General features: G+C 42.5%; 2 long non-coding RNA genes across 2 annotated transcripts; one reads left to right on the top strand and one right to left on the bottom strand.

Annotated features, from left to right (window-relative positions):
• The first annotated feature begins 388 nt into the window (after nucleotides 1-388).
• Nucleotides 389-5781, top strand: LOC119870877. The gene is made up of 3 exons (XR_005356454.1): nucleotides 389-777; nucleotides 1476-1601; nucleotides 5412-5781. It is a non-coding gene; the product is annotated as an uncharacterized LOC119870877 (long non-coding RNA).
• Nucleotides 5264-9390, bottom strand: LOC102154940. The gene is made up of 3 exons (XR_005356453.1): nucleotides 9222-9390; nucleotides 7434-7592; nucleotides 5264-5575 (listed from the first exon to the last, which is right to left on the bottom strand). It is a non-coding gene; the product is annotated as an uncharacterized LOC102154940 (long non-coding RNA).
• Nucleotides 9391-17653: the final 8263 nt, after the last annotated feature.

Below are 17653 nucleotides of genomic sequence, written 5' to 3'. Positions count from 1 at the left end.
GGCTCCCCAGTTAATGTTTTACCTTTCCCAAGGCTTTCCCACTTCAGTCAGAAGTGGTTGGAATTGGCCCTACTTGGCGGCATTTGCCTAGCACCATCCGTATCTTTCAATTGTGTCAACCCATTTTGATATCTAGTTGAAGGATCTGAGATGAAGTATTTTTTATGGACTTTTATTCTTTTTCATGCTACTTCAATGTCTTTCAGCTCACTGCTGTTTCAGCTCTTGTCTCTTCAATGGTTCTGTGAACTCTGCAGCTCAAGAGATTCCAGAACCACTGGTCACGTATGATGATGAATCCCTCCTTTGTCTCCAGGAGCTACTGCAAAGGCCTTTCCCAAGAAGTGTAATAGGAAGCATTGCCTTGGAACTTTTCTCTCACTGAATCCTTCAGCCATATTCTGTATAAATGAGATGGTCGTCCACTTCTCTTGCACACTCCTTTGAAACAGACAGTAACCTTGGTCTCAGATGCAGTGTCCTCGGACTTGGAAACTCATTGGACCAAAAATGTCTACAACTTATTTTTCCCCTTAGATCTTCTTTTTTTTATTGATTTTCCATTTTTAGCACAAGATTGATCACCAGCAAAATACCAATTTACATACAGATTCTGCTAAACTCAGCATCCTATATACTTGGGACTTTTTCATCCATAAACCAATTTTTTAAAGAGAGAGATTCTATTATCAGAAGTGTCCCTGATGACACTCAAGATAGCCTATAGGGAACAAACTCAGGAGGCCTGCAGCCTGGTGGGGTGAGCTCAGCTGATCTGTGAGTATAATAACTATGAAGCCAAGGTCATAGGTTGATACCAATATGGGCAGGTTCATCTTTTGCTTACTTTTCCAGCCACAAGTCTACCCTCCAAACTTTGGTCAGCTGTCTTACAAGTTCATGCAATAAAATTCAACAAATACTGTTTGAGGAAACTACTATTTGCCAAGCATGGTTTAGGCACTGGGAATAGAGCAGGAAACAGGACTGACATGAGCCTGATCCCTATAATATCTACAATGTAGTGGTGAGGCAGGTACCAAACAGTTATGCCAATGATTATTTCATCACCAAGGTGACAAGTACCATGAAAGAAAAATACAGGGATGCCGTAAGAGTACATAATAGGAATCCATGTGAAGTGTCATTTAACATAAGACCTGAAGTTAGCGAGGCAAGAGGATGGGCTGAGAAGGAGTGCCACTCTGGCAGAGGGAACTGCGTGAGACCAAAGAAACTTTATGAAGACTAGCTGAACTCGAGCACAAGAGTAGGGAAGAGAGTGATGAGTGATCAGGCTGGAGGGAAGACCAGAGCCTTAGCCACATTCTGGAAGTGGGACTTTATCATACAAGTACCAGGAAACTTTGAGGGGTGTATTTCGATCAAAGCTGAGCTTGAGTAATAGAGAGCCAAATAGACAGAGACTTGAATAAGAAAGAATTTAATTTCTCCTTCACATGGCATGTCCGCAGGGCAGAAAGGGCTCGACGGGGATAGCTGGTCTCTGGCCTGCCTGGTTCCTTAGCTGGAAATACTTAAAGTTTTGAAGCACTTCATGACTGAGAGTGTGGAACATCTGAAGACTTCTTCAATCACAGGTCTGGCATCTGGGCTGTGAGAACTCAAAACCTAGAACTTTCAAATTTTGTTTTCATTTGGCCATAGTGGACACACGATGTTACATTAGTTTCAGGTGTACGCATAGTGATTCAACTTCTCCATACACTACTCTGTGCTCACCACGAGCGTAGCTACCATCTGTCACCATAAACCCCATCACAATATCCTTGACTAGATTCTCTAGGCTGTGCCTACTTCTCTTCCATCTGGCAACCATCAGCTTGTTCTCTTTATTTATAGGTCTGAATCTATTTTCTGCTTGTTTGTTTATTCGTTTGTTCTGTTTTTTAGATTCCATGTATGAGTGAAATCATATGGTATTTGTCTTTCTCAAAAACCAGGACTTTTTAAAGTCCTATTTTCACTCCAGTGTTGTTAACACACCGTGTTGTATTAGTTTCAGGTGTACTAGACAGTAATTCAGCAATTCCATACATCACCCATCAAAGATCAGGACTTTTGACTCGAGCACCTATCCGTGGTTTCTCCATACTGTTTAGTTTCCTCCCAGAACAGTAGCCTCAGGAGAGGCAAAGCTCTGGATGTTCACGTTCTAAGAACAAGGTTGAGGAGGCTATATTGTCTTTTATGACCCTGCCTCCAAAGTGGTGCATGGTGGTCACTTCCACTGCGTTCTCTTGGTTATAGGCAAGTCGCAAGCCCATTCGGATTGTAGAGGAGCGGACAGAGATGCCTCCTCCTAATGGGACAGGGTCAAGGTCACATTGTCAAGATGTAATGATGTGAGACTTGGGGACCATCTTTGGAAAATACAATCTGCCACATCCAGGAAGGTCATTACTGATGAAGCAGAACTGAAACACCATTGTTTTTATGCCCAGACCCCTCTTCTTTGGCTTAACCATGCTGATGAGTCAATAGCATCATTTGCATGAATAAAGGATCTTATGCTATTAAAAAGAAAAGTTGAAACATAAGGCAAGAAGCCAAATCCAGTCTCAATTGAACACTCTCTGTATTACAAATGCAGCCTAAATATATGTTTTCTCTTGCTCTCACAGAGCAAACAGCTGCATTTATTTGTGTCCAAAAACATGGAAAAATCCCAAACTATAAGCAAAAGGAAGGAACTCGAGAAAACTCATCAAACTTCTATAAGTGTGAATCTTCATAAAAATAGTTGTAAGGTTGATTAAAGCAGGTGCCGAAAACTTCTCCAAGCCTGAAGTGTTCCACTTACAACCACCTTCCCATATAATGATGTCACCCCCTAGGTACTACTTCTATATTTGGCTAAGCAGTCAAGTGCGGATTAAATTTCCTTGTGTTAACTGGATCCACCACTCCCTCCCCTCCCCAACATACATGAACTTAAGCTCGCATGTGCTCTCTCTCTCTCATGCCACACACACACATTCATACACACATGCGTACACAGACTTTCCTCTATCTCCCTGGTGTCCTTGAGAGTTCCTTTACAGAACAGGGATATTTTCCATAGCTAAGACTTGGCTTGGACAAAAATCAGGGCACACACATCTGGGTACATCCATGAACACTAAGTGAATTCCTTCCCTTTGCCCCACAAATAAAGACGTAGTCTGGACAGAACGTTCCTAAAGCAGCTCACCCCTACTCCCCTCCTTGATCATATTCAATCTCTGGTCTGGGAATCTGAAAATGTCAGGAAGCACATTGTTCCTTATGATTTAACATTAGCAAGAGAGCTCTTTGAAAGGCCCCTATTGTGTCTTTGTGTCTTGGCACATAAACCAGGTCTTCTCTAAAAACTCACTTCAAATTTGATTTGCAGTGAAAAATCCCTAAAGTTGTGCTAAGGATTTGAAGAGATAAGAAAGGGAAACACCACTCAGGGCTTCCCGTGTGTTCAACGCAACATGCCAGGTGCTTTTCTGGAGATATTGGTTGTGTGGGCATAGAGGAGGTCAAGATTGGCAGCATATGTAGACAGAGTCGATGCCCAGGAAGGAGACAGAATCAAGGGGAGGGGGCACGAGTGGATTTTAAGGGATGCCTGGGATTGCCAATGGAGGGGATGGTACATGCCATGGAAGAAGGCTTGGCATTAACCTCCTGTATTTCTCTCACTTTCTTCGTGGCCACTGCACTGGCCATGCAAGCCTTCCATCCTAGAGCCTTAGCAATTCTTGTTCCTTCATGTTGAGTGCTCTTCCAAAGTTGTGAAAGGAAATTCCTTCCGTTCTCAGCCACCAAGTGTGAGGCGTTGTGTTGTGGCAGCCCTACCTGAGAATGAATGCAGTCTCATGGTCTTCACGGAATAGTTGTTTCCCCCTTGTTCTCTACTACTGTGTCTGGGAGCCGACATGAGCCCAGAAAGGAAGACAGGCAAGGACTGTCCAGAAAGGACAAGAAGGGCAGATTGCACTCCGCAGAACAGGCTGGGCAGCCCACACCCTTTCCCGTAGGTGACACTGGTGGTCAACTGAAATGACTTGGATTGTGTCTAAACTTCATCTGTTCAGGTTGCTTTAGGTTCCCTGCACTTGGCTGGTCTGTCTGCCTAATTCAGATGAAGAATAAGCAGCCTAATTACCCAGCTCTTATGTGTTTTGTGTTTTGTTTTGGTTTGGTTTTGAAAGGCCAATGGTGGAGTACACTGGTCTCGGTACCAGTGATTTTTGGCCCCATGGTCTGGTGGAGATGTTTGAGCCCGTTCAGGCCTGCCCTAAATGTACTGCTTTGTGACTTCCGTGTTCTCCAAACTGACTGCCAAGTCGCCGTGCTCTGCTGATTCTCAAAAGCAGTCCCTCATCTGCTGCACATCCTCCCTTGTGAGCTCCCGGGGAGTGGAAATCGGCCCACGGCAGCTCATGAATGCCGATCTCGAGGATTCCTCTGAGTGAGGCAAAGATGTCTGAGTACATTAGGAAATTTTACAAAATCTCTTCTCCCTCCTAATCATTAGCATCACCACCGCCACCATCATTTCCATAATCATCTTTATAATTATTTGAAGTGGAAAAGGAGCAGGGTACTGGCTTAATGAAAAATGGATGGGGGAAAATAGGTGATTGAATCGCCTTTCTCAGAAATGCATCATCACCTGTGATCAGTGAGAGTCCGAAGGCGGTGGACTTGAACAAAGTTGTCCAACTTACACGTCCTCTCTCGTCTCTCATCTCCTTCACCCTTCGCTCCCATTAGATTGAATCTCCTACTTCCTGCCTCGAGGACCCCCTGGCTTTGCTCCTATTAGCCTGCAGCACCCCACTCCTATCCTAGAATCCTCCACCCAACCCCTCTGCTGAACTTCCAAAAAGCCCATCTGAGCCTCCCCTGGAGCTTTTGTCATTTTCTGCCTCATAAACTCCTCCAGGAAGGCTTTCTTTCTTTTTTTTTTTTTTTATGATAGTCACACAGAGAGAGAGAGAGAGGCAGAGACATAGGCAGAGGGAGAAGCAGGCTCCATGCACCGGGAGCCCGATGTGGGATTTGATCCCGGGTCTCCAGGATCGCGCCCTGGGCCAAAGGCAGGCGCCAAACTGCTGCGCCACCCAGGGATCCCCAGGAAGGCTTTCTATCACATTCTTCCCTGTGTTTCCCCTAACTCACCCGCAGCCACCATGCATGTACTTTGAACACAACAGGTGTTCAATAAATATCTATTGAAAGAATGAGCAGAAGTTTAATTCACTAACTCATTTTTTAATAGATGTATATTGGGAGAAAAACAAACAATAACAGGTGTGGCAAAGCTGGTCATTATTCCCCAGGCATCTTTTCTTTTCTTTTTTTCCTGGACACACAGGTAAATGACATTTACCCGCCAATTTTGCAATTAACAGAGACCCTATAAGTGAGTGCTGGCTGATGGAAGGTGAGCAGAAATGATGCGTACCACTTCAGGACCTGGCCGGTGAAACTTCCATGCATGAAACTCCATTCTCGTTCCCCTTCTGCCAGCTAGATGCAGATTGGCACGATGATCTTGAACCCTTGAACACTACAGCTGGAAGGGGACAAAGCCACAAGATAGAAGGAGCCATGATCCTTGAGTCATCATACAGAGAGAAACCACCTCCAAACACCATTTAGGATTTTGTATTAACAAATCAATGTCTATGATGTTTGAGCTATTACTCAGTTTGGGGTTTATTTGTTATAGTAGCTGTGATTACCTCAACCAACATAATAGGTTTTAATATTTCTAAGATAAAATGCAAAAACTATAATTCTTGGTTTTCTTAGGCAATTTTTTTTTTCAATTTGGGCAGAAACATACCCTCTTTTAATTTTGGTTGTGGAAGTATTTAAAACCATTCCACTTTGAGAAATGCTCTCAGTCAGCAAGGCCCTCACTTGATGAAGGGGAGCATGCAAGTTTTGGTTATTCTCTCTAGAAGCTGTCATACTGAAACATTGCTTCAGTTCCAACAGCAAATGCAAGGGGTGAGGAGGTCACGCTACCCTGGACTGGGAGAGTTTATGAAGGTGGATTAGGAATCATGATAAAAAACTTTTTGTCTTTGAGACCATAAAACCCAGTTCTTAATAGGGACTCACAGAGCAAACTTCTAGTGTTCTGAACTATTTGGGGAAGGGAGAGATTCTCTGGCTCAAGTAGGTACTACCTAAAAGCACTGGACTTCGTGAAAGTCTCTTGCTCTTCACAGAACTCTCATTGGAGTGTCTGTTGGGGGCAATTATCCCAGACAACATGCTTAATGGTGACTGTTCCATGTGGAATAGAGTCTAACCTCTCTAGTCTGGAATGTAAAGCCCTCCATGATCTGACGTCAGTTTTTCTTTTCAATCAAACATTTGTTCGACACATTATACTTTGCAATACTTCCATTCTTTTTCTTGGGTTGTCCCCCCACCATTATATATATATATTAATTTTATATAATTTTAATCTTATATTTATATTTATTTATATAAGGCACATAGAATATTATATACATACAGAGAGAGACATATACTTAATCATGACAAGCTAGGTGACATTACAGTGACAAATGAAGCCTAAACTTCCAATGGCTTAGCATATGGAAGATTTATATTTTGCTCATGCTATATATTCATTGTGGGGGGGCTTGGAGGGTTGAATGTGTGTGTTTGGGTCAGGAGAGGTATCTGTACTCTATGTCGACACTCAGGTACTCAGGTTGATGGACTTTCTACCAACTGTAGCCACAATATCTGGGATGCAGAGCCTTCTCATTCACTGCAGCAGGAAAAGAGGGACCAAATAAACTCAGCACGTTCACACACATGCCACTCGCCAGAACTTATCATGTGATCCTGATGAAAGAACTGGAAAGTGGGCAAAGCAATGTAATATTTAGTGAGCATGATCATCTTTGCCCTCCCTAGTTCTTTTTAGCTGCAGATGTCTCCTGCCTCTGGATCCTGATAGCACTATATGGACCCCTCCCTTGCAGTGGGTAATTTCTACATTGTATGAAGATGACACGCACATCTACACACACACATCCATATCAATATAAAACAGAAATCACTTACTTCATGTGAGAAACTCTCCTGTTTACATATATCAACTCATTTAAATCCTCGTAGTAACCAGTGAGGTACCGCCTCCTAGTGTCTCTGACTTACAGATGAGGAAATTGAGGCACAGAAAGGCTAGGTATCCTAACCAGATTCCAGCCAGGATTCTAGTCCAGCCAATTTACTTCTATATCGTATGTTCTGAACTACTCTACTATATTATGGCTTGTCTTTTTAACTCCCTTATTAGCAGAGAGTGAGATATAAAATTGATTTATGCCTTTATTTCCCATAATGCCGAGTACAGGTGTAGGCACATAACATGTTTTCTGAAAGGTATTGCACACAACTGGTACCTTTTCTAATTAAGATCTTCAACAGATCTGATCTTTTAATAATTCTTTCTGCGCTGCCGGATGGCTCCTGAGGTAGTAGAAAGCATTTCAGGAGAGGCGATTGTTTCTCCTTAAAAAGCTACAGTTCTTCAAGAAGATAGAGGGGGTCTTTGGGGACATCTAGGGGACAGCAAGACAGAAGACAGCGGAAGTTAAGGTAAGACACTCAGGAAAGACTCAAGCCATTTTATTTATATTGTGTTTGATTTTGTGCTTAAGAGACTGTTAAATTGCGGTGGGGAAGTGTGGCTGCTAAGTCATTTGGTCTTCATTTGAGTCCCCAAACTCCATAAATAAATCCAGATCCCCAGAGAGGACTCTCTCCTGCTTAAATGTGGATTCCTAGTGAGCTATAACCCCCTTCCATTGGCGGTGAGCCTTCTACAGACTAAATTTAGAAAAATTAAATTACAACCTAGCAATGTGGCTCCCCAAATGAAATGTATAGGGCAGAGTACCCGAAAACACCAGGGAAAATGGTAGTCACAGGGAGGTGTTGGGGACCCGGTGGTCAATCTCACATGTCTACAACCAAAAAGGCAAAGGTCCTGTTCATTTAGAAAGAAATGGGATTGTGTGAACCAATTTAGAACCATCAGAACAATGACCTGGGAGAGGAGCCTCATTCTAATTATGACTCTGTGTTCCAATCAGGCATGAAAGAAATCACAGCAAACCTATTTCAGAGAAAGGCATTCCCCAATGTGGCTGTGTCCGCTATCTCATGCACGATGAGGGCCAGTGAATCAGGGAGGAAGCACGCTAGAAAATGATCGTCGATGACTAACACAGAGGGGGCTGTTCTCATGTTGCCCTGATGGAAAAATTGGTGGGATCTCAGGAATTAATAAGAATTATCAGACCCTGCTGTGATGTTCTGTCCTAAAATGGGGACTTGTATGTATTTAAATGGGAGGGGCTGGATGGCACAAGAAGTCTGTCCTGAGAAGATGAGAGGACTAAGTGGTACTTTGTCATTAACCAACCCACAGGATTGTTCTGTACTATCCAGTGAGTGGTAACAATACCTAAGTCATCTTAAAATGCACTGCAGATCTTGATCCAAAGTATTCCCTGAGGAGGAGAGGGGAGGCTGCTGTTTTCCTAGGAACCTGATTGAGATCTCTGGTTTAAAGGGCAGATGTAATTGAATCTGGGATTTTTTTTTTAAGATTTTATTTGTTTGTTCATGAGAGATTCAGACAGAGAGGCAGAGACATAGGCAGAGGGAGAAGCAGGCTCCCTGTGGGGAGCCCAATGTGAGACTCAATCCTTGGACCCTGAGATCACACCCTGAGCCCAAGGCTCAATCACTGAACCACCCAGACATCCCTGGATCTGGGACTTATAGGAAAGTGTTTCAGTGAGGATGGATATGATTTTTTGTAGAAAAGTAAGGCTTTTTAGCAGTTAAGGTTCTTGGTATATTAATTTATCAACAAATATCTATCGAGTCCTAAAATAGGCCAGAGATTGTTCCAAACATTGCGAATGCTATGATGAAAAGACAGTCCTTTTCCTTGTAAGGTTATATTCTGGAGGCAGAGACAGATAATAAGCAGTAGATAAACTAATAATAATTGTGTAATTTCTTACTGAAACAATTGCTATGAAGAAAAATAAACGGAAAAAAAAAAGTAAATGGTGTCTTAGTCTGTTCAGACTAGTCTAATAAAATACTGTGAAAATATGGAGTAACAAAATGCCATAGACTGGGTGTCGCATAAACAACAGAAATTTATTTCTCACTGTTCTGGAGGCTGGGAAGTCCAAGATCAATGTGCCTGGTGATTCAACGTCTGGTAAGAGTCCACTTTCTCTTTCATTACAGTCGTCTTCTAGCTATGTCCTCATGTGGTGGAAGGAGCACAAGAGAGCTCTGTGCGGTCTCTTTTGTTGGGGCGCTCATCCCATTCGTGAGAGCTCTGTCGTCATGACCTAATCATCTCCTAGAGACCCCCACCTCTCATCATAATGGGCAACAGTTTTCAACATATGAATTTGGGGAGGATACAAACATTTCATCTACAGCACAGAGTATTAGGAGATATTTCAGTTATGTACTACCTTGTTACCAACTATCCTGAATTTGGTGGCTTTAAACAAAACTTCTTATTTTTCATGATTTTGTGGGTCAAAAATTTGGGGATGGTTCAGCTGGCTGGTTTAATCCACTGGGGTCAGTCACTTGGCCACATTCATTGGCATTAGGCTGGGCTGAAAGTCCAAGAATTCATATGTGTGGTGGCTCCATACTCCTCCACACTCCCTCTCTACATGATATCTCATCATTCAGTAGTCTAGCTTGATCTTCTTTGTAATACGGCAACTAGCCTCTTCAGAGAAAGTAGCCTGGAAGCTTCCAGACTTGCTAAAGACCAGTCCCGGAACTGGCACACTGCCACTTCCTCTGTGTTCTATTGGTCAAGGCAGGTCACGAGACTGGCCCAGATTCAAGGATGGGCAAATAGAGTCCGTCTCCCAATGGGCCAAATTGATGGCAACCATCATTGGGAACTGTCTACAACAGAGAGTGAATGGAGGCAGGGAGCAGGCTATGTTAAATATAATGGAGGTCTTAAGAAATGACATTTGGACAAAGATTGGAATGAGGAGAGAGGCTGAGCCATGACAAAGATGGGTGTGTGTTGTGGGGGGGTGGTATGCTCTAGACAGAGTGAACTATGAGGACAAAGGTCTTGAGATGGGATACACACAGCATGTCTGAAGATTAACAAAGAGGTCAAAGATCCTGGGGAATGTGACTAAAGAAGAATGAGCAATAGAGTAAATAGGCAGTTGATGGAAACAGAGATTCAGACAGATTATCAGGATCCTTGAAGGTCATGGTTAGGTCTTTATATTTTATTTCAAATGTGACAAGAAGCTCTTGTAGAAGAGTAACATGAAATGGCTCATGTGGCAGAAGGATCCCACTGGCTGCTGTATGAAAAATGAATGAGAGGGGAAAAGGAGTATAGGCTGAAAGAGGGAGACCAGCTAAGAGACCCGTTTAGTCATGTAGGTGAGCGATGATGGTGGTGTAGAGTGGATTAGTAGCAATGGGCACACAAGAATATGTTAGATTCTGGATACATTTTGAAGTTAGTCCCAACAAGGCTTGCTGATATACTGGATATAGAAGTGAGAGAAAAGGCATAATTAAGGCTGAGTTCAAGATTTTTGGCCTGGCCAACAGTATCAATCATGCTGCCATTTGCTGGAAAGGAAAAGATACAAGAGGAGCATTTTGGGGTGGGGTAGTAGAAATAAGAGTTATGTTTTAGATATTTTAAGTTCAAGGTGACTATTCAGATATCAAAGTATAGATTTTAGTTAAGCAGATATATGAGTCTAGATTTCAGGGGAGAGGGGAAACTAAAGGTATAAGTTTAAGAGTCATTAAAATATAGCTAGTATTTAGAACATTGAAACTGAATGAGACCTGGGACCCTCAACTTTCAGAGGTCAGGTAAAGGAGAGGCCAGAAAAAGACACAGAAAAGAGTTGACCAGTGTGAGGAGAACAAACAAGAAAGGCAGTGATGTCCTGGAGGCCAGGGAAAGATGTCTCAAGAACAAGGCAGTGCTCACCGAGTTGCCAGTATCAGTCAAGTAGGATGAAGACATACTGGTTTGGGCCAGTGTGGAAATTTTGGGCAACTTTGAAAAAAGCAAGTTCAATGAGTAAAAAAGAGAGAGAGAATGGATGAGAAAGTAGAAGCAGCTGATATAGACAACTCTTGCAAAGACTTGTGCTTAAAAAGGCAGGAGAGAAATGGGCCAGTAGGGGTTGTGGATGAGAGAGATTTTAAGTTTTTAAAAAAGTGAGCAATATTAGAGCATGTTTTTACACTGATAGGAATGTACATTATTGATGGGAAGAAATTTGTATTTCAGGAGAGAAAGAAAATACTTGCATAAACCAAGTTTTGAGTAGATAAAAGAGGATGGGATCCAGTGCCCAAGAGGAAGAGTGGATAGATACAGGTGCAAATGGCTTGATCGGTGGTTGAAATATGTTTAACTGTTTTATGTTTTAATGAAAGGAAAAAGAAGGTCATTGGCTAAAGGTTAGGTGGGATATTAAAGATTTACAGAAAGAGAAGAATGCTTTAAAAATAGAGTAGAAGAATTTATTTATTACAGAATGAGATAGAATTCTGAGCCCACTCGAGATATGTGGTTACATATTTATAACTATAGAGTAAAATATGTTTGTGTGTTTTTCTCTAGCCATTTGTACCCACTGGGGTCCATATATGCAGTAAATGAAAAAGAGGGTTTATCCAAGAGTTTGGTTTTTGCCAAGTGAGTAAAAGAGATGGAATGAGATGCATTTTTTCTTCAAAAATGGTTGAAGAGTATTAAAAATTTATTTCACATGCTCTTTTATAGTGGCTTCTATGTACCAGACACATGTAAGTATTTGTGTATTAAATATTGATATTAAATATTAACCCATTTAATCTTTATAACAATGTTTTGAGAAAGATAGACACCCGCCCCCCTTTTATAAATGATGCACTGAGACACAGAAGATTGAGTAACCAGTCTAAGGACACGTAGCTACTAAGTGACAGAGCCAGGATTTGACCTTGGCAGTCTCACTCTGAGCCTGTGCTGCTAACCCCTGCAACACTTCTCCAGAGGATTTGTACGAGACAGGGGCTGTAGTGAGGGGTAAGGAGAGAAGTAGAGACACAAAGCAAGTGACGGACAACAAGAGTTCATAGGGTCAATGGAACTGAAAAGTTGGAGTTAGAATAATAGAAGGAATGAGCTGGAGAGATGGGAAGATGTAATGAGAGAGTGGGATGCTTTTTGAAAGAAATTCTGGAGAGGGCAGAGTTATTGATCACATCAAAGTCTAGAATATGATTCTGGGAATGGGCTGCTGAGATGGCATGAGAAAAAAGACAAGTGAGGGATAGAAACTGAGAGGTCAGAGTGTTGGATGAGCCATCTACATAGGTGCTGAATCTTCCAAGGATGTTGGAGAAAAAACACAATGGCCCACACTAGTTCAACTCTTCCCTGAATAAGGAAGGAGACATGTCTTGGAAGCTAGTAGGTAAGTGTAGTAGGAAAGGAGTGAGTGAGTCTATGTGCTTCCAGTGAGCTGAAGGTTGTACAGGATGAGGAGGTTGGGGTAGGATGGGAAGCAGTGATCTAGAAGGAGAATTGAGGAGAATGCCCTGTACCTCCAGGAAAAAAGGCAGTGGTAATTGGAGAGGGCTTTAGGGAAACCACATTCACAGGGAAAGGCAGACTTTAATAAGAGAAAAGGCTGGGGATAGTGGCATTTTGCTGCTGATCAAACACCAGTTTTAGAGGTGTGCTGAAATAACCTGGGTGTTGGGAAGGGTTGGCAGCTTGAGTCACATTAGGAAATACTCAGAGCTGTGTGGGAATCAGATGAGTCAGGAATGGCCTGAGAGGCTGGCACTTTGAGGGGTGTCTCAGGTAATGAGATGGTCCTGATAGTCTCCCAGGGGAAGAAGATAACCAGTTCTAACTACCCCTTCTTGGGCCTGGTCTTTGAGATAATTTTCGGCATGTAGTGGGCAGTGCCCATAGCGGGAGCAGTGAGTCTCATCAGAAGCAGTATAGGTGGGTCTCTTTAAAGTCCCATTGTCCCTGGTGCCAAGGCCAAGGTGTGGAGCCTTACCAAGCCGAAAGAAACAGACCTTGGCTAAATTAAGCAAAGGTGAACTTATTAAAGGGATATGAAAAGACCCACAGAATTGACAAAAATCTGGAGAACTTGGCTAGGAAATGGACAGGAATAGTGAGAACCCTGGGTGGTTGGACAGGAGGTACTGTGGTATCTGTTTCATAGCAGGAATTGTCTAATGAACAAACCATGGGTGTGATGATTGTTCTCTAAGCATTGATCCATGTATAGAGGCCCCCACTCAAGACTCAAAGTCTTGGGAGGGTAACTACTGGTAGAATGTAGACCAGTGGATCTATTAGTTGGTATAGACAGGCTATGCTGCAGTAACATTAAAAACCTGTATTCAGAGCACATGGGAGGCTCAATCAGTTAAGCATCTGCCTTTGGCTCAGGTCATGATCCCAGGCCCTGGGATTGAGCCCCAGGTCAGGCTCCCTGCTCAGCAGGGAGTCTGATTCTCCCTCTGCCCCTCCCCCTGCTCGTGCTCTCCATCTCTCTCTCTCTCTCTCTCTCTCTCTAATAAATAAGTTAAATATTTTAAAAACCTATCTAGTGGCTTAACCAACAAGGACTTATTTCTATCTCAGTTCTTATAAGTAAGCAGGAGGCTCTGTTCCACTTGGTCACTTACAGATTCAGACTGATGGAGGTTATACTGGTTGCTCTGCCTCGATATATCACTACAGAGATTTCTGAGGGAGAGGAAGAGTAAAGCCGGAGGGTCACGCACTGGCTTTTAAATGCCCTGGCCTGGAAGAGACATATATCCCTTCTGCTAACACCTATTGGTCATAATCAGTCACATGACTGCCTAACTGAGGCGGCAGGGACATCTAGGGTAGCACATGGCACGCAGTGGCCAGTAAATATCTCTGTCACAGCCTGTTTTGGAGCAGAAAGAGCGAGGTTAGCATTAACATCCAAGATCTTCAGACATCAAATTCACACTGTTTCCTAAATACTACACCGCCTACTTAAGGATTATATGTGTAGGAGGGGATTTAATATTTCTGTATGTATAATAATATTCTGTATGTATGTATGCTTCTTATTCCTTTCTAAAAATTCTTTACATAGTGTTGGAGTACAGAGAATATGCTTGAAATTTTTTCCTGACTGATGGATTGATTGATCAAAGCATAAAGTTTAATCATGGTGAATAGCCATAGTTCATCTGAACCAAGATCCTCAAATAACGTAAATTCAATTCAGCTGACCCTTGAGGATGAGTCTGTACTGTACATCGGTGACTGGCATTAAAGAGAAATAACAGAGAGCCCTAATCAGGAGGAAATCTTAAGAGTTCATAAATCTTTTTTTTTATATAAATTTTTATTTATTTATTTATGATAGTCACAGAGAGAGAGAGAGAGAGAGGCAGAGATACAGGCAAAGGGAGAAGCAGGCTCCATGCACCGGGAGCCCGACGTGGGATTCGATCCCAGGTCTCCAGGATCGCGCCCTGGGCCAAAGGCAGGCGCCAAACCGCTGCGCCACCCAGGGATCCCAAGAGTTCATAAATCTTAAGAGAGAATATTATTTATTTTTCCTTTGGTTATTAAGAAAAGTCTTAATTTCTCTGGAGGAAAGAAACAACATTAAGGGCTAAAAACATAGTTTAAAGAAATTAAATCTGTTGCCAAGGTAGAAGGACCATCATTTGACTCTAATAAACAAGTTCTGAGGTTTTCTATGCAATGACTTCTGCTTTCTGCCATATGTGATTTGAGTAGATGATGATGTGAATGACTACGATGATTGTTATTTTTGGTAAGTATTCATACATAGTAGCTTCCAACCACTGGCAAAGTTACCAGAGTTCAAGTGCAGGTACACTCTTCCTGTAAAGTCCAGACCCATATTCCTCCCACCCTGCTACCCCACTACCACATTCCCTCTCCCATCAGAGCCTTGCTTATCCTTAAAATGATAACTTTCCATGTTTTCCGTGAGGACCAAGTGCTGATTTGGGAGATGCATGTGTAGTTTCCTTTTGGGACATTGGTCTTCGCACTTTTGAGGGTTTCAAATCCCCTAGACATCTTGTTTAAACGTGGATTACTGGGCTCTACTCCCAAAGTTCATGATTCAGTAAGTCTAGGGTGAGGCCTGAGAATTTGCATTTCCTGGGTACACTGAGTTGAACAGTGTTCCCCTACCCCAGTACTCCTGTCCACCCAGAACCTCAGATAATGACCCTTTTTAGCATTAGGGTCTTTGCAATGGAGATGCAAAAAAAAAAAACCCAGGAGATGGGGGTCCTCCTGGGTTAGGGTGGGCCCTCAATTCAATAGGTCTGGTGTCCTTGTAAGAAGAGGCGAAGAGACACAGAGACACAGAGAGAAGCCATGTGAGGATGGAAGCAGAAACCACAGTGATGCATCAACAAGCCACGGGGCACCAAGGATTGCCAGAAACCACCAGACACTAGGAACAGACAAGGAAAGAGTCTTCCTTAGAGCCTTCAGGGGGGACAAGGTCCTGCCCAAACCTCCAGAACTATGAGAGAATAAATCTCTGTTTTTTAAAGTCACTTCAGTTGGTGGCAATTCATTATGGCAGCTCTAGAAAACTAATGCACCAGTGGTGCTGAGAATTACTCTTCTAGAAAAAGGGAAAAAGTGTCAAGTACCTTTCCACCAGGAAATATAGAATTTGGGTGATAAAATGTTTTTGAGAAAAAGGAATTCTAACATGGGTTCTGTAGTGGCCATGTGCTGTTTTGGGGCTGTACCAGAGCATCTCATATTGCTTTGGGGGGAATTGCCACTGAAATGGTCATTTCAGGAGACTTTACTCCCAAGTTGGGCCCTATTTGTGCCTGACCTAAGACAGGCCGAACTGGGCATGAGCCCATGGTTGGCCAATCACCACCTCTTCTTGGACTTTGGATTGTAAGCAAGAGATGCAGACACACACACACACACACACACACACACACACACACACACAGCATTTACTCTTCCCAGGAGTGACCAAACACCACTATGAGATGAGTGTTAGGGCCCTGCACTTTCCAAGGCAGCTCTCCAGCCTCCTGGAGATTCTGTGAGGCCCCATTATTTTCCCAGTAAGGCCTTTTTGTTAAATTACTCAAGTCAGTTGCCATTGCTTGCACCAAAGAACCTAAATTAATGAAATATCTGTTGTCTTCATTTGTCCCTAAGTGGGTCTACCCTTCTCAGTTGAAGTGGAATGAGGTCTTAATTTTTTACTTCAAATTTTCTAGCACTCAAATATAATATTTTTTCTATCAAAACATCCAGGGTTTCCCCCCCAAATTACAAAAGTAATGCAAATATTGTAACAAAGAGTGCTTTCTGAAGTTGTTTTTTAATACTTCTAAGTGGCTTTCCATTGGTTAAAATGTCGTTGTATATCCCCTTGAATAGATAGGGAGAGGACAAAGTATTGACTAACTAAAGGGCTTTCCCCTGAGGAGGGAACATATATATTAAGTGTCTGTCTAAAAAGACCAAAACATTGGTAAACACGTGGTCACTTTATCCTCACAAGGGGTGGGGAACTCCTGTCTGACATTTTTTTTTTTAACAAGTTAATATTAACTCCAGTTTCATCATTACCTAAATATTTTGCCTTAAAAACCTCATTTGGGGGCACCTGGGTGGCTCAGCGGTTGAACGTCTGTCTGCCTTTAGCTCAGGGTATGACCCCGGGGTCCTGGGATCGAGTCCCTCATCAGGTTCCCAGCAGGGAGCCTGCTTCTCCCTCTGCCTGTGTCTCTGCCTCTCTCTGTGTGTCTCTCATGAAAAAATAAATAAAATCTTTAAAAAAGACTCTCATTGATGTTAACTCCAGGTGCACTCTTAGAGTATAAGACTTAGGTTTTTAATGCAGAATTATTTGTGATATCTAAGTATTCATCTGTACTCCTAGCTTTTCCTCCCTGAACTAAGAATTGTTTCCTCTTTGTGAGGCCATCTGTTTCCTCCACCTACGCCATTTTGTAATGCTTTCCTAAAGTTGGCTTCCAGAGCTCTGATCTGGAAATCAGATTCTTCTGCAGGACAATAATACACATTTTTGCAACCATTGGATGCATTATGCCCCTTTATCGATGCACTAGTGTGTTAAAATGATTCCAGCCAGGTTTTCACACCCACTCTTTGCTTAAACTCCATCCCCCTGACTTACACTAGATCACAGGTGTTCAAGTCCAACTGGGCTGACTTCCTTGAGCCCTCCCCAAGCCCATCCTCTCCTCCCAGGAAATCCAAGCCAACGTTCCCGAATCTCCTCAGCGACCTTTCTGCAGCATGAAAAAAAAAAATATTCAAAACTTGCCACCACCCATCTTGTGTGTTTCATGTAAAAATACAAAATGCTACCTTTGAAAAATTAAAAATCCAGTAGAGCGCCTTCCAAGGTTCAATCCAAGTTTAGAAAATTCATTATAATGAAAAGAGAAGAAGGAGGATTTTTTTATTTTATTTTATTGCTGATAGTTAGTGGCATTGATAGATCATGGCAGAACCATCCGC

Source organism: Canis lupus, chromosome 3 (genome assembly GCF_011100685.1).
Source record: "Canis lupus familiaris isolate Mischka breed German Shepherd chromosome 3, alternate assembly UU_Cfam_GSD_1.0, whole genome shotgun sequence".
Lineage (NCBI taxonomy): Eukaryota > Metazoa > Chordata > Mammalia > Carnivora > Canidae > Canis > Canis lupus.
Note: the sequence above shows the minus strand (reverse complement) of the source record. Positions and strands in the feature narration are given on the sequence as shown.